Below are 18,157 nucleotides of genomic sequence, written 5' to 3' on the forward strand. Positions count from 1 at the left end.
AGTGTGTCTGATTTCTTCACTAGGTTTGAGGAAACATTCATTGATCATAGTGGTCAGGACATGAGTACAGAAGGAGGTCAGAGGTTGTTTGTAGATAAGTTTGTTTTTAATTTACTTCCTGAACTTTCTAATAAGTTAAAGGACTCTAAGAGTTCATGGGCTGTTTCTTCTTTGGCCCAGATATTGGCTACTGCACAATACTATGAGAATAGAGATAAATATGAGAAGGATAAAGTAGAGAAGAAGACTAGAGAATTAAAAACGAAAGTTCTTCTGCAGCAGGCTTATCCGCCTCGCCCTAATCAGCGTCAGTTTCAGCAACCTTCCCAGTTTCAGCAACCCCCACAGTTTCAGAAACTGTTGCAGAAGTCTGAGTCTTTTGCTTCATGACTCCTGTTAGGCCCTAATCCGTGTGCTTATTGTAAAGAAGAAGGTCACTTCAAGAATAGTTGCCCGATCTTGCTACAGCGTGCAAATGGTATGTCTGGTCTGGAGGTCGTGGTGGTTTCCAACAAGTATCTAGGGCTAGGAGATGTGGTACGTTTCCCCAGAATGAACGTACCTTTTCCCCTCAGAATTCTATGATTTATTTTGACCAACAGAATGTTCCGGCCGTCCAGTCCGCTCAGTACTACACTGATGATTATTATGTTGGAAGTGAAAGTGCTGGTTTTAATGATAGTTAGGACAGCCATGGACAAAGGGAGGGAGTAGTGTCAATTCCAGTAGACCAGAGTGGACCTTATGTTGAAGTGATTACATCAGGTGTGGCAGAACCTTTTCTTTTGGATACAGGTGCAGCAAAGAGTTCTATCATGCACTCTAAACTCCCTGGCGCACCTTTGTCTGGCTTGACCAATGTTTCAGTAGGATTTTCTGGCTCCCCAGTTCGTAACCCGGTTTCTTGTCCTGTGCCTCTTTCTGTTGGTCCCTGTGAATTGGAGGCTCCCCTTATTCTAACGACTGGCTGTGGCGAGAATCTGTTGGGGTTGGACTTGTTGAAAAGATTGCATGCAACATTTCATTGTTCTCCTTCAGGAGTACATCCTACGGTGGGTAAGAAAGTGATTTCCCCGATGTATCTGTCTAAGGATCGCCTTCCACTGGAACTGCGTTCTCTCCCTGATACACTTTGGGCTACAGGTCCCAATGATGTTGGTCTCTTGCAGATTCCACCCTACGTTGTTACCCTTAAGTCAAATGCTAAATTACCTCGCATTCCTCAGTACAAAATTTCCAGTGATGGCGAAAGAGCTCTTTTAGCGATTATCTATGATTTGGTTGAGAAAGGTGTGGTTGAAGAAACGAGAGGTAATGTGTGTAACAGTCCTGTTCTGCCTGTCCTTAAGCATACTGACTCTTCTCAGCCACCTGTGTATCGGTTTGTGATCGACCTTCGAGATGTCAATATGATTGTTGTGCCACAGTTTCCTGTTGTCCCGGACATTACTGCTTTATTGACTATGATCCCTGCCTCAGCTGCTTGGTTTTCTGTTATTGATCAGAAGAACGCTTTCTTCAGTATTCCGATTGCTGAGGAAAGTAGGGATATTTTTGGCTTCACTTTAGGATGCCGTAGTTTCCGGTTTAAACGCGCTCCTCAAGGTTATTGTGAGAGTCCCTCCATTTATAGTCAGGCTTTGAAAACTCAGCTTGATACTTTTGCATTACCTTCTGGTGCTACTCTTATCCAGTATGTTGATGATCTGTTGGTTGCTGCTGATGATGAAGAGATTTGTAAAGAAGTTACTCTTTCTTGATTGCGACACCTGTCTCACCTTCATCATAAAGTGTCACCTTCAAAGTTGCAGTTTTGCCGCCAAGAAGTGACCTACTTAGGTCATCTCTTGTCGAAGGAGGGAAGACGATTGACCCCAGAGCGTATTCAAGCGATTGCAGAAATGACTGTGCCATGCACACAGAGAGAGGTGCGTGCCTTCTTAGGTATCACCTCGTATTGTAGACAGTGGATTCCGAATTTTTCTTTGCTAGCGAAATCTTTGTTGGCACTTACTCTTAAGGACACACCACACCCTCTTCCTTGGTCTGACGAATGTCAGACGAGTTTTTCTGAATTGCGTGATGCAATGTGTTCTGCTCCGGTGTTGGGTACCCCCGTCTACAGTAAACCTTTTACACTTTATGTACACGAGAGAGAAGGTTGTGCGTTGTCAGTATTGACGCAACAATTTGGAGACAAGCAGCGCCCATGTGCCTATTTTTCAGCTACTTTAGATCCGGTAGCTAGGGCGTTGCCTAGTTTTTTAGGAGCTACAGCGCCAGCGGCTGTTTCTATCCGACAGTCTGCTGGTTTGGTATTGGATAATACATTGATTGTGATGGTCCCACAGGCAGTGTATACCCTATTGAATAGAACGAAGACTCAACATCTTACCAGTGCGCGTTTGTCAGGTTATGAGTTGACGCTTTCGGCTAGCCATGTGCACATCAAGCGGTGCAACACATTGAATCCAGCTACATTGTTGCTGATTTTTGTAGAGATAGATGCTCAGGAACAACATGACTGTTTTCTCCGGACAGAGGAAACGAAGGGTAGAGTTGATCTGATAGACACTCCTCTTTCGAATCCTAATGGTACCCTATGGGTAGATGGTTCGTGCTTTAAGCTTCCAAATGGAGAGACGACGGCAGCATATGCTGTCACAACTTTGCACACGATTGTTGAAACAGCACGTATTGCACAGAATTCAGCGCAAGCAGCGGAGTTGATAGAATTGACTAGAGCGTGTGTGTTGTCAAAAGGAAAGAGAGTGAATGTTTATACTGATAGCAAATATGCATTTGGTGGGGCTCACAGTTTTTGTCGCTTGTGGAAAGAGAGAGGATTTCTTACTTCCCATGGTACGAAAATTCAGCATGGACAATTAGTGAGTGAACTTCTTGAATCACTTACTTTGCCGACCCAAATTGCGATAGTGAAGTGTACTGCGCATAAGAAGGTTACGGATGATGTGGTTCGAGGAAATGCGTTTGAAGATGAAGTAGTGAGAGAAACAGCGAAAGATGTGACGAGTCGGATATATGTTGCAGGTCCTGCCAGGTGGGATGTGGAAGGAGGAATGTGTGAAGATACAACAGAAAGTGTGAAGATGATTCAGGCAGAAGCTACTGAGAAAGAATTGAGTATGTGGAGAGAGAGTACGGGAATGTTGGATTCAAAAGGCTGTTAGGTTGAGTTATCAGAGCACCAGCGATGGTTGTTGCCGGATGCATATGTGCTTCTGGTGGTTACTATGGCTCATGTGTTGGCTCACATTAGTTCAAAAGGGATATGTAAGTTGTTGGCTCCGGTATGGCAGAATGGTGGAATTCCTAGGTGTGCTGAGAATTTGGTAAAACACTGCATGATTTGCTCGATGCATAATCCTGGAAGGGGAACCCCAACTCCAGCGGGTCATTTTGCTCCTCCAACGTATCCGTTCGAAGTGCTGCAGATAGACTACATTCATATGGAAAGATACAATAACTTGAAGTATGTCCTTGTGGTTGTTTGTGCCTTTTCCAGATGGATAGAGGCCTACCCCCTAAAGGATAATACGGCTTTGTCTACAGCCAAGGTTTTGCTTAAAGAATTCTTTCCCAGATATGGCTTGCTGAGGATGGTATGGAGTGATAATGGAAGTGAATTTGTGGGTCAGATTATGAAGAAAGTATGTGCGGGTCTGGGTATTAAACAGAAATTTCACGCTGCGAATCACCCCCGGTCAGCAGGCCTGGTCAAGTGCTATAATGCACTCTGAAGCTGAAGTTGGCAAAGGTGCAAGCGAGCTCTGGTCTTACATGTCCCAATGCCTTACCATTGGCCCTTTTTTCCACGAGAACGACAGTACATTCTCGCGTGGGACTTAGCCCATACGAGATTGTTTTTGGATGTCCGGCGAATGTCTGGGGTGTGCCGAGGCCTAAGAAGTACAGTGATAGCGAGTACCCTATGTTGGTTGACTAGTTACATGATTTGACTGCTAAATTGCGTGTTCTTCACCAACAGGTCCATGACACTTTGCCTTCAGTTTCTGTAGACGCAGGCCATACGATTCAACCTGGCGACTGGATTCTAACCAGGAATTTCCAGAGGTCAAAGAACTTGGAACCAAGATGGACCGGTCCATACCAAGTCCTGTTATCAACTCGGACTGCTATTAAGGTGTTTGGCAAGAAAAACTGGGTACATGGTACCCATTGCAAGAAGATACCTTTGCCCTTACCGTATGATAAGTGGGTCCGGGAAGGTGTTGCCGATTCCGAGAGTGAAAGGGTTCCGTTATTTGTACCTTTTAGCGATGCACATCTGGAATGGACTCAGTCAGAACGTGCAGATGATGAAGTCTTGCAAGAAGCTGTGCCGCCGTGTTTTGAGACTTGATACTACGCACCCAGAGACACTCTTTCAGGATCAATCTGTGCCTGGTAAAGAACGCTTCAACTTAAGGTCTAAAAAGGACAAATAAAATCTGAATTTTTTTGTGAATTACACTCTTTCAGACAAGAGACTGTTTTTCTTTTCCTTTTTCGAACCACCATCCGGGTTCAGCTGCAGGGTCGCGGCATAAGACTTAAGGGGTGGCCCGCGTATTGACGAAAGGTCTGCGGTTCTAGGGACGTCTAGGACGCCTGGACGCACACTTGAGTGAAGAAGGAAAATTTCCGCGAACAGCACGTTAGAGGATGGAGTCTGTTGTAACTAATAGAGATGTTGAGAAAATAGATCTCAAGAAAAGATTTTGTACATTCATACATAGCAAATGTTTTATAATATTGTGCTTTTTTTGATTTTTTTAAGTATCACGTTAGCTTGTGTGGGTTGCACTGTCTATGCTACACAACAGACATCTGCACCCACCTCCCAACCTATGCTTTCTTTCACTACTGTTTCTTTGCACCAGTTTTATATGTTGCCTGAACATGAACAGACAAGGAGATCAGAATTTGTCAACAACTTGTTCATACAGTTGTTGCATCAGCATCAGTTAGTAGTAAATACCACAAATTGTGGGGTTTGTGGTCTTATGCCGCATACGACAGGTAAAGGTATGCCATATTTGGTTTTGCCTTTTTCTTCTAATGGGTCTGTGTGGGCTTTTCAGACCATGTTTATTTATGCAAATGAGGTACACCCCTTACGTTCCCTTAAAGATAGCTCGAGCAATAGTGCCTTGATAAGGGGAATAGTAGCTATGATCCGAGATATTGATGCATAAAATGCTATCCCTAAGGATGAGGTGCAGGCTTACATTGGTTGGAACATGACTGGATATAGTACCAGCTTGACAGAGAAGGAGAGACGAAAAAGGTCTCCCCCTATTTGGATTGTACCCCACCGAGGCCATTTTTGTTTGCAAGGTAATGGTCGGAATCCGAAAGCTCAGCTAGGTAAGAGTGTGTGTGCTCAAACCTATGTCTATTCATCTCGGACTTCTCCACCGTTTGTGCCAGCTAAAGGCACATATTTTGTTTGTCATGACAGAGTCTACACATGGTTGCCACCTGATTTTTCAGGAACGTGTTATGTGGCGTTTCTGCTTCCCCCTACATACACTACTGCTTCACACTATCATAGAACGAGATATGGTAGAGGTGTCTTCAATCAGGAAGATACTGCAGCACACGAAGTAGGAGATTTCTTCAAGGGCTTCCTGCCCTTTTGGGGTCCTATGATCAATAGTAGGCATATTCGACAGCTTGTCCGCGTTGTTGAAGCTACTATTAGTGAGACAGCAGGTGCTCTTAGTAATGTTACAGCTGAGCTTCAAGCGGACCGCCTTATGACTTTGCAGAGCCGTATGGTATTAGACATCATAATTGCAGATCGAGGAGGAGTATGTAAATTGATTGGATCCAGTTGTTGTGTTTATATACCAGATAATGCCCCTACAGTGTACCAAGCCATGTCTAGTTTGGATAAAATCTTTGAGTCTTTCCATGTAGACGAAGGAGACTGGTCATTGACGGGATGGTTTTGGGGACTGCTGTCCAAATGGGGATGGAAGACTCTGACATTCCTTGGTATGGTTTTAACCATCCCATTCTCTTGTTGTCTTTGCATCCAGTGTGGTCCCGCCATTTGTAGTCTTTGTGCTACTATGTGTGTTCGGAGACCTGTCCCGGGAGAAGTAGAGCATAATAAGATGATGCTACAGCAACACCTTGATGACCTAATGAATATCAATATAGACCTAGATTCAGATTAACATGAGTCTTAGGTTATTGCCTACGTAATGGCAAAAGGAGGGTCTGAGGTTCTGTAATTCTCGAGTCTGACTCCATTTTGTTCTGTGCCACCATTTCGTGTTGCCCTCGCATAGGCCTGTGAAGGTAGCCTGGCGAACAAAGTGGCCTGACCTTCTTAGTTCATTAATACATTAACTAGGTTTCTTTTTGACTCTGAAATGAACTGTAAGAAACTGACCTCTTCACCTGAAACTGACCTTGCACAGCCAATTTCCCTGATCTATCTTTGTCTGAGATTGCCAATCAATGTTCAGGACATCGTTAACTTTTAGTTTCCTTGCGCATGCCTTATCTTGTTCAGCATCTGTTACTGTTTCTTTTTTATGTTTCTTTATTACATGGGTTATGCTTTCAATTATAGGTTTGTCCGGCTTGTGGAGATTGAATTTGGGACATTCCTAATAATTAACTTTTGGGTTGGGATACTGTAAATTGAGTTTTTGTTATGTGATACTTTGTTTGAAAATGTACCTTATTGGCTAGAATTTTGTGCAGTGGGTGTACATTTATAATGTGAATATTGGGTATAAAAGGAGATGTCTTGCCTTAGTAAAATGAGCAGTCTCCTAAGAATTTACACTGTGATGTATTTCTAGGATCACTGTTACTAGCTGCAGCTAATAAACTTGGTCTCTGGTGCCATCCAGAAGTATTCTGTGTCTCTGTATACCAAGACAGGTGAACTCGAAGATCTTAGGCGTGCCCCTGACGCCGCTGGGTTAAACCCCGGTTCTTCAGTGCTCAGCTTGCCCTTGCCTGAGGCTGACCTCGTTGAGCCAGTTCCTTGTTAAGCAGCTGGTCAGATAGAGATCAACAGAGCAGGACATTGCTGAGTTTATGGTACATGCACACACCCTTCTATCTTGCTTCTCATATGCTTCTGTTCCTTCCGTTATGGCTTACTTATTGATTTGGGTTGAGGTCTTTACGATGGGTTTGTCCGGCCCATTCGAACAGGAATGTTGGATTTTGCCTTGTCATCTCTGGTGGGCTGGACAACGGAAAGTGGGATTGTCGTCATGCGATATGTTTAAAATGTCACCCTTCTATTGGTCAGTTTGTATGTAATTGATGCTAGCCAGGAATGTGATATTTAGCATGAATTTGTGCAGTCTCAGCGAATCACCCGTGTTGTGCTTCGTAGATCTCTGTTCCTGGTTGCAGCCAATACATTTGGTCTTTGACGTCATCAGGAAGTGTCCCATGTCTCTGTTTGCCGAGGCAGGGAATCCGAAGACATCGGGCGTTATCCCTGGCGCCGCTGGGTTCTAAAACCCGGTTCTTCATATTGCTACCTTGAAAAACAGTAGAACCCAGGTAGTGGAGTTAACTAATTGTGGTATTCCCCCCGCCAGCACACCAAGCATCTCTCTACCTCTAGGCACTTCATTTAGTGAGGTGGTAAGGACACGGAGGGGAGCACCAAAATCCCAATACGATTGATACGCTTGTGGTAATGTCCATGGGTAAATGATTTCAACCGTAGCTCTAAATCAACCGGGAAATGTGGGTGGTGATTCTACTCCTAGAGATAGATCAATTAACCAGCAACCTGTAAGTAGCCACCCAGTGAAAAGAAAAGCCCCATTAAGCTTGAGCGCCCCTTACCCCAATTCCTATTTAAGTAAATCTTCAATGGTGTATCTGGTTAATATCCCCAAGTTGAGCCCCGGTAGGGACCAGGAATCCACCGAATCCCTAACCAATAAAGCAATCCACTGGATTAGGTATGTCAGGGGTTGCAGGTCTGTCATTAGAGAGGATATCCTTAGTGCAGAGAGGCTCACTTTCCCTGGGGATTCATGTGATTGTATTAAACTAACTTTTAATATTACAAAGATTGTGGAAGACCTAAGACATCTGGAGTTTAGAAGTTGTTCCCCGGACCATTCCAGGATCCAAATGAGATCTACCCCCCCTCAGAATTGGCTGACTAAATGTGAAAAATTAGTTAGAGGTAATATCGTAGGAAGCTCTGGATTAAGTTGTAATGACTGACTATCGAGAGAAGATGCCCAAATAGGCTGTAACGAGGAAGGAATGGCAAAAAATTTTCCCTAGGTATAACTACTATTCTGAGTATCACCACTCCAACACCACCCCTGATGTCCCTCGCTTTTTTTTTAAAATACCATGCCAGATAGGATCTCAGATATAAGTCAAAATGACGGCTCCACACGTGATTTTTGTAAATCTAGAACAATTTTGTCCTGGAATATAGGTGGCTTGAAATCCAAAGTAGAATCCCCGGAATGGGCTTTATTCATTAACCAGCATGAAATATGTTTATTCCAGCAAACCTGGTGTTTGGAAGCGTTGCATTTTCCAGGATATTTGAATTATAGTATCCCTGCTGAAAAGGGGGGAGAGGTCGCCCATCTGGTGGTCTATCGATATGGGTTAGACAGGACCTAGATGTTAGAACTAAGCCCCTTCCCTCTAATCACAGGGATTTACAGATTCTAACTCTTTAGTTTAGAAATAAAGAGCCCATTCACATGTACAATTTGTATGCTCGAAGCACTGGGGGTAAGAAATCGGAAGTTTTAGCCCTCCTGGAAGACCTTATAGAATGTCACTCTCTGCATTCTTATATAATTCTAGGGGGAGATTTTAATACGACCTTTGAACCCTTGTTATTTGGCGATTGGAATATATCGGAGGATGAAGACAGGGAGTGGGGTGTACCCAAGCTCGATCTGGAGCCTGTTAAAAGATGGACAGAATTAGCAATCCAACTAAACTCACTCTGTCTGAACAAAGGCTTGAGAGCGACCAATGGCAGGGCCGCTGAAGATAAGTCAGGGGCCATCACGTTCAGGAGTGGACTTCGTGAGAGCAGAATAGACTATATCCTGATCAGTTTGGCCCTATGGCAATAACTAGAGGATATGTCAATTGTTGATGGGGTTGAGAGCGACCACAACCCTCTATGCATGTCACTGACCTATTGGAAGGTAACCGCCGATGGAGGGGGGCCGGCCATACACTCTCCCCCGATATAGTTATTTCAAATGACATGCGCCATGTCCGATGGGCCAAAGTCTCGGATTCCCAAGAGAATGTTGGTTTTATATCAAGCAAGCTAGCACAAGCAACATGCAAATTGGGTGTACTAGCCAGTAAAGGGGCCCTGGCTTCAGCCGTAGAAAAGGGAACCAGGATCCATGAATCCTTCTTTGGTGATCTAAGAAGTCTATTTGTTAGGCCTTATAAGCCAAATGGATCCCGCACCCACCGACCACAACGTTGGTTCACGGGGGAATGTAGGCAAGCCCGCTTAGATTTAGGCAGAGCTATCAAAAGCGATTCAAGCAGGAATATCCGGCTTGCTAGGGCTGCTTATAAAAATGCAGTCTCTAAATCTAAGCGCGCCTGGGATGAGCAGAGGTGGCAAGATCTAAAAGCTGCAGGATCCCAAAAAGACTCAAGAAGGTTTTGGAATGTTTTTAAATGGGGAAGTGAGGGCAACCCAGAAAAGCCACAGAATTGGGTTCCACAAGAAGAATGGGTGGCCTATTTCAAACCGCAATATGCCAGGGGTGGGGAATCAAACCGATCTATGGAGGTCCCATATTTACCTTTTTTGGACGATGCATTTGCTCTAGGCGATGTGTATCACGCCCTAGATTTAGTGGTCCCTGGAAGAGCGCCAGGCATAGACGGTGTACCTGCGGATATATTCTTGCAGGATAAAGACTCCTGGGGCAGGTACATACTGCTTCTAGTAAATGCGATTGCCAAAGGAGCTCCCATACCTCAATCCTGGAATGGGGCTGAAATTATACCTGTTTTTAAGAAAGGGGACAAATCACTACCTGGCAACTACAGCCCAATCAGCCTGATCGACACCATGCAAAAGATCTTTGGCAGGCTGATTCTTAACAGGGTTTTGGCGTGGGAACAGGATCAGAACATCTTATCTCACCTGCAGGCAGGATTCAGAGCCTCCATTCACACAGTAGACCAGGTGCTGCATTTTGCTATGCTGCACTGGAAGACTGTGATAATTGGAGGGGGTAGCCTATATGCTGCCTTTATCGATCTGAGTGCAGCATTCGACCTGGTCCCTCGTGCAACCTTGTGGTGTGTTCTTAATGATATGGGCATGCCCAGACCCCACCTTTCGCTAATTAAAAAACTTCATGAGCACAACTTTGCACAGATCAGGTGGGGACGTCCTGGTAATGTCACCACCCAGTTCCCTGTAGAAAGAGGGGTGCGGAAAGGCTGCGTTTTAGCGCCAACTCTATTTTCCATGTATAGTAACAATGTGGCGAAAACATTGATTGATTCTAATGTCGATGCCCCTACTCTGGCAGGAGCCAAAGTCCCCATTCTAATGTTTGCTGACGATTGTCTGATTATAGCAAAAACCCAGAGCGGTTTGCAAAAGGTCTTAATGATTTTTGAAAACTTTTGCACCGCTCGTGGTTTGGAAGTGAACTTTTAAAATCAAAATGTATGTCTTTTAATGAACCAAAATCTTTCACGGGTACTGTAACCATGAACTCATTACCTCTTGAGAAGGTTCAAGCTTTTAGCTATCTGGGTGTCTGCATACAGCATGATCTTTCTTGGAACCAGCAGGTTGAGCTGGCTACTCTTAAACACCGACAGCTTGCCGGAGCATTGAGTCTGGAACACTCAAGCACTCTTACTAAGCTAATAGCCCCGGTATTATCAGTATACAATGGCAAAGTGGTTAGTTCCACCTTATACAGTGTTGAAATCTGGGGGTTTGAGAATTTTAAGGGGAATGACAGTCTCTGAAAACGGCTTCCTTAGAAATCTCATTAAATTACCCCAGAGTACCCCCATGAGTCCTTTATTACATGACTTGGGAATGAGCCCAATAGCTCTCATTGCGTCCCTGCATCCAGTTTTATACTGGAGGCGGATATGGTCTACGCCCGAACTGGAAATATATACTAAGGGGCTGATGGACGTAATCAAGTGTGACACTTTCCATAAGATTAAGTGGCTAGCCAATATTCGGGGGGTACTAAGGGACCTAGGCCTTGGGGAATTGTGGAAAGAACCCGCAAATGCCAGGTTTCCTCCTAAAAAGGCCTTAAAAGGCTTGTATTGGAAGGCCGTAGCTTCTAAAGCTTTTAGGAACACTGGTCCTCTCTCCCTGACTGGTATCTTTTTGGACTTCAAAGATGGGGTCAACTTTGAAACCTTTTGGGATGTTATTACTAAACCCCTAGACCGCAAGCTCTATTGTCAATTGAGAATTGGAAGCTTACCAGTCAGAGCTTTTACTAACAGATGGACCAGTGGGGGCAAGGTTGCCTGCCCGGGCTGTCCGGCCCCTACGGAAACTATTAATCATCTACTGTTTGAATATCCTGTGTATGCAGAACCCCGACGGACCTGGTTACGACCAAGATGCAGACTACTGGGCACTAGGAGCGGGACGGTTGCTGCTAGAATAATCCACACTTTTACAAAGCCCCCTGTGTATGTAGCTGTGGCCAAATTTCTAGGTTGGACACGGGCAATTAGAAGTAAACTGATGGCAGGATAATTTCGTTTTCAGGGTGTTTAAAAGTTACCGGCCTCGAAATATGTGTTTCAGTACCTTTTGAATCATGGTCTATTATTATCAAAGAATTTTCTGATCTTGTAATTTTAACATTATTTCTTATTTTCCTATTGATGAATTTTATATGTATTATATGCTTTTATGACAATTGTCGAATAAAGTTTGTTTGATGATGATGATGATGACCTTTTTAAAGCTGGACAAACGTCCTGAGCACTGTCAGTCATCCAGACCACTGTCCTTAATCAAAATTGATGCTGGAATTTCTGTAAATATATGAAGACAGAGAATTCATCTCTCTGTGGTGTGCTGTCTGTTATAGAAAATTAACAACTAAACGACAAATTTGTGTGTCTTTTCACATTCCTTTCCAGGGGCTGTTGAAACTTTGACATTTTGGAAAAGTGTAAAACATTATGTTCCTAAATTAAATTGAATGTATTTTGGTATATTTGAAATTGTAAATTTTTATCAAATTATTGTGGAATTTTTATTACATAATTTATATAGGTGCTTAGGCATCCTGAGTTGGTGTGTTACCTGATGAATTGTTGTTGTCTGCACATGGTTGATGTGGATATCTGTTTATGAGTGTATGTTTGGAAGAATCTCAAAAGAGAAAATTACATGTTGACTTCCTAATCAAAATTGATACAAAAATCCTAGCCATAATACCGGCAATAAGGATCCAACAACTGCTTCCTAAACTGATGCTACCTGACTAATATGGTTTTTACACTGTCTTGATCCACTGTGCATAACCTGTGCACTATTTTTGCCCTGCTGCATCAACTGAACCCCTTTTTGCAGGCAGCATAAATCCTGTTGGATGCTGTCAAAGCCTTAATCTCTATTGAATGGCAATACATGCTTACAATCATGGCCCGCTTGGGTATTTCAGATCGTTCCTGCAGAGTATTTGCTTGCTTTACACAGAGCCGGTAGCCTGGGTATGTATCAGGCCTAGGCATAGTTCACGGAGTTTCACTATGCGGAACTCTGTGAAATGAAAAAACTCTGTGGAGTTCCGTAAGTGGTGGAGTTCAGTGCTAACTGCAGTACGTGCTGGTCTTCCTGCCGCTCGGGTAGAAATTCTAACCGAGCGGCAGCTCGCACCCACAAACTTTTCTGTTCATGAGCGCGAGCAGGGAAAAACTCTGCTGCACTATGCTGAGCGCAGTTTTCTGCACCCAGCAAGAACCACAGAGCACGAAGTGCAGAAAGATCCGCAAACTCCACATACGGAGCAGAGTTCACCGCCCAGGCCTAGTATGTATTAATGGGAACAAATCTGAAGTTTTTTCCATATGTAGAGGAAGGCGACAGGGATGGCCCCTGTTGCCACTGTTATTTGCAATAACGCTGGAGCTGCTGACCTGTGTCATTCGGAAAAAACATGCTGCATCTTCTTTTAATTTCCAGCTATTCCCTCTCAGTATTTCCCTCTATGCAGATGATACAATGTTCTATGCCAGGGATCTTCCTGTGCACTTGTCCCCAGTCAGTTATATTTCTGCTTATGCCCAGTACTCTGGAGAGCCTGCTCGAATTTCCATTGATATGGGACATGGATCCTGTTAAATAGTTAGTGAGGATGTAATCATAGAGATCCTGAATTGATAATCACGTTTAACTATGGCAGAGCCATCTCAAAACTGAAGGATCAGGTTTCCAGGTGGATGAAGCTGCCTCTGTCTCTAGCGGATAGGATGTCAGTTGAATAAGCCAGGTTCCTCATTCTAGATAGGCTCTGGAACCCCAGGTCAGCTTCACTTTTTGTCAGCACGAACGTGTAAGAAGGAGAAAATACACCCAATCAAAGTTTTTCAATTACCATGACTCGTAAGAATCACAGACTTCAAATAAGTTTAGTGAATTTATTACAAAGCCAAAAATAGTTGTACATACAAACCCCTCAAGATGAGGGTGTAAAGATACATCAGAACTAATAAAAAGCCAAATCTACGGGTAAAATTAAGTCGGTGCAACAAGACACCAGATGATCAATTTGAGAATCAAAATACAAAAAATAACTCCACAGACGTTTAGATCTCCCTCCATTGGAGGCTCGTGAGTGTAAAGCTTTTCGTCTATCCCTACTCTACTCCTAATGTGACATCCCGACTTAGCATTCCCCAAGGCATGAAGTCTTCCTAAGAAGCCTCTTCTCGTTTCATGGGTCAAGTAGCATAAGCTAGTGAGCTCATTCTAAGATGTTCCCTCTTTCAAGGCAAGGTAAGAAGTCCCGGGGCACTGTCCCTATCATATCATTTCACAAAAAGATCCAGAATGCAATTCTGAGTCATGCTCCTCATCCAAGACACCTCCTTGTAGGTATGTTTCCACAGGGCATGATAATCCCAGGACTCAGCAAAATGACTTTGATTCCCAGGCCTGCTCCGCTGAAAAGGCACCGCTGTACACATTATCAGCTTAATGTATCCTCTCCTCCCTAAACCTAACTATTAAAACAAAGACATCATTTTAGCTAATGAGCACAATTGTCCACCTGGCTGCAACAGAAATGTGAGAAAGAACAAATTAAACATGCACACAGAATCTAACCGTTATTTCTAAGGCGAGAGCCTCCAGGGGAAAATACAATCCAGGCCTACAGAAACTGGCCAACATAAGAAACGGCACCAGAGCCTCATTAAGTTACATACAATAAACACTGTAAGACCTGGAACCATTGGCATGATTTTCCCCTGTATTTTTGCCTTTGCCTCCTGTATTTTTGCTGAGTGTTGGACTTCATTTTGCTTGTCTAGATGCTTTGGGAACCTTGACACTGCTGTTTAGTGGCAAGGTGCAAGTGCTCTCTTTGTAAATTGTTGTTATGGATTGGTGTTTCCATCCATAAGTGTCTATTTGATTTACAAGTCAGTCCTTAGTACAGTGCAATGCGTGTGCCCAGGGCCTGTAAATCACCCACATAAGCAGCCTGTAAAGGTAACTTAGGTCTGCCATTGCAGTGTCTGTATGCAGTCTAGTACTGCCATATCGACTTGGCAAGTGCACCCACTTGTCAGGTCTTACCCTTCCGTTTTCTTAGATGTTTGTCACCCCTAAGGTAGGCCCAAGGTACCCCTGTGGGCATGGTGCAGTGTATGTGAAAGGTAGGACATGCCCTGATGTGTGTGGCATGTCCTGATAGTGAAATACTGCCAAATGTCATACTCCCACCCTTCCACTCCGTACCCACAGAGATCAACTGCGGAGTACCCCAAGGATCCTCGCTCAGCCCCACGCTCTTCAACATCTACATGGCCCCCCTCCCTGCCATCGTCAGACAGCATGGGCTCAGCAAAGTATCATATGCTGATGACACCCAGCTCACCCTCTCCCTCACGAAGAACCGGAAGACACCAGATGCTGCTTCCAGGAAGGAATGAAGGACGTTGCAACCTGGATGAACAACATCTGCCTGAAGCTCAACTCGGAGAAGACAGAGGTCCTCGTCTTTGGACCCTCCACCACCGCTTGGGACAACACCTCGTGGCCTGCTGCCCTCGGGAGCCCACCCACCCCATAAGACCACTCACAGAACCTTGCCATCATCCTTGACTCCTCCCTCACCATGACCCACCAGATCAACTCCATCACCTCCACCTGCTACAACTGCCTCCGCATCCTCCGCAAGACTTTCAAATAGATCACCCGAATGCAGAAAGACAGTCACCCATGCACTCATAACTAGCAAACTAGACTACGGCAATGCCCTCTAAGCCGGAAACAATAGAACTCTCCTACACAAGCTTCAACCCATCCAGAACAAGGCAGTCAGACTTGTCCTCGGAACCCCACACCACAAACACATGATCCAACACCTACAAGACCTCCATTGGCTCCGAGAAGAGAGTAACCTTCAAATTACTCACACACGCCTACAAATCCATCCACAACATCGGACCCAAATACCTCAATGACAGAATCTCCTTCCACTTACCCAAAAGGAACCTCGGCATTGCCGACCTCACCCTGGCAGATACCCCACGCATCTGCAGAAACAGAGCAGGTGGAAGAGCCTTCTCCTTTGTTGCAACCAAGGCTTGGAACAAATTCCCTTTCAACATCAGATGCTCCCCTATCCTGCATACGTTTAGGAAGAACTTCAAGACGTGGCTATTCGACTGAACCGGAGCTGCACCCCCCAGTGCCTTGAGACCCTCACAAGTTAGTAGCGCGCTTTATAAAACACTGATTGATTGATTGATTCATTCATTGAAATTCTTTTTTCATTGCTGCAAGGCTATCTGTTCCCGTTGGATAACATGGGGAGTTTGCTTATAACATCTTATAAGCATAACTACCCCTGGGATCAAGATGGAAAAATAAAGTTTGATATGCCTGAACTCAGAATGTTAAAATGTATCTTTTAGTGAGGGTGATTTTTACATTCTGTGTTTGAAAATACCACTTTTAGAAAGTAGGTCTTTTCTTGTTTAGCCATCCAGTGTGCCTCTGCTAGGATGTGTATTGACTGTCTGGCTTTGGAGTGACAGGGGGTTGGGAGGTGCAGTGGCTCCAGAGAATCTGGATGAATCTGGGCTGGGCTTAATAGACCTGGGTTGCATTTAGAGTAGGGGAGGAGATTTCCTTTCACGTGAATGGGACTGGTCTGCCAAGGAGGACAATGCAGTATCTCTCTTCTGCCAGGAAGCTGCAGCAGAGAGGACAGAGCTGTTTTTGACTGAGCACAGGGCTTCTCTGCCACCAGAGAACAAAGGATATTGCTGTATAAATATTGGGGCCCAGACCCCAGACTGTTAGATCACTTCTGGGAAATCAAGAGGAACCTTTTCCCAGGAGAAGAGCTGGAGAAATTGAGGAGGAGTACTGCTCCTGTGCTGTTTGCTGTCTGGGGTTGGGCTGCAATGGCTACTTTCTGCCAAGTAACCCTGGGCGTAGTTCGTGTAGTCACGCTACACGTAGCTACGCGAAGTGCGCTTTGCACTACATGTAGCTACGCTAACTGCATAGTGTGGTAGGGAAAATGCTGTTCGCACTGATTGCACAGTGCCGGATGTTTGTCCGCTCTGTGCAATCATTGCAAACGGCATCTTGCACAGTGCAGGCAGTGGTTTTCTGCCGCTCGAGTAGATTTGCACTTGAGCTTCAGTTTTCTCAACACGGACTGGTAGTTTCTCATCCCGAGCGGTCGCGAGCATACGCGACCACTCGCAATGAGAAACCAGACCTCCCTGCGTTGAGAATCTCAGCAGGAGGTTTATTTTCCACCCTCGCGATCAGCAACTTGATGTTGCTGAACCTGAACAAGGAAAAAGTCTCACTGGGATTTAATTTTGCTCGCTCGCGGCTACCAACTTGACGTTGAGCACCACAAGCAAGCAAAAAATGCGCGCTACGCTACGCACTTTTGCACTGTGCTACGTGCAAATCGTGTAGCGTGTAGTTGCGCAAACTACGCAAACTAGTTGAGCGTAGCGTAGTCCTACACAACAGGGTTACTGCCAAGGAAAGGGAAAATGATTTTGCTGTTTGCTGTGTCCCCTGCTTGAGGAAGATCTCCAAGGGCTTGAAGAAGAGCTTGCCTCCTGTTCTGAGTCTCACGGACATTAAAACTTCACCCCCATCTCCCCTGAACTTCCTTGCTGGGAGTTCTTACCTACCAAGAGGTGCCTGTAGATGTTCTGAGCCCCTGGATGTTGTTCTGGCAGTTGGGAGCAGGAAAAGCAACGCAACAACGAGAAGCATGATGCATCCATGCCTGTTTCTGATGCATCACTGGAGAAACAGAGGCAGCGACTCCCCGCGACTCGATAAATCACTGCACGCAGCACCGAGTGCATCAGTCTTCAGAGTCCGAGATTACTGCAACGATTCCGATGCAAGCTCTGCTGCGTGGCTGCAAGAAAGCACGCAATGTCCCGGATCGTCGGATTGTAGCAAGGTGCCAGGTCTGTCGCATCATTGGGGAACGCAGTAAGAAATCAGTGCATCACCTCCCCAAGCAGTAAGAAATCGATGCACCATCTCCTCTCCAGTAAGGAACCGACGCATCACCTTCCCTGCGCAGCAGTAAGGAATCGATGCATTGCCTCCCCCAGAGCAAGGAACCGACGCATCACCTTCCCTGAGTGTAAGGAACCAATGCATCACCTTCCCTGATGCCTCTTTTTGTTTGTGTGCGCAACGCATCTAAGATACTTTGTGTGAAAACTGTTGCATCTACAATTTGCTTTGAACTGGACAATTTCTACCATTTGAAAGTCAATTTTGTTTTTACTGTATTGTGGTTTTATGTCGTTTGGTTCGTGTTTGGTTTAGATAAAGACTACTTCTTTTTCTAAACTGGTGTGGTATCCATTTGTAGTGTTTTCACTGTATTACTGT

The sequence above is a fragment of the Lissotriton vulgaris genome, chromosome 2_1, assembly GCF_964263255.1.
Source record: "Lissotriton vulgaris chromosome 2_1, aLisVul1.2, whole genome shotgun sequence".
NCBI lineage: Eukaryota > Metazoa > Chordata > Amphibia > Caudata > Salamandridae > Lissotriton > Lissotriton vulgaris.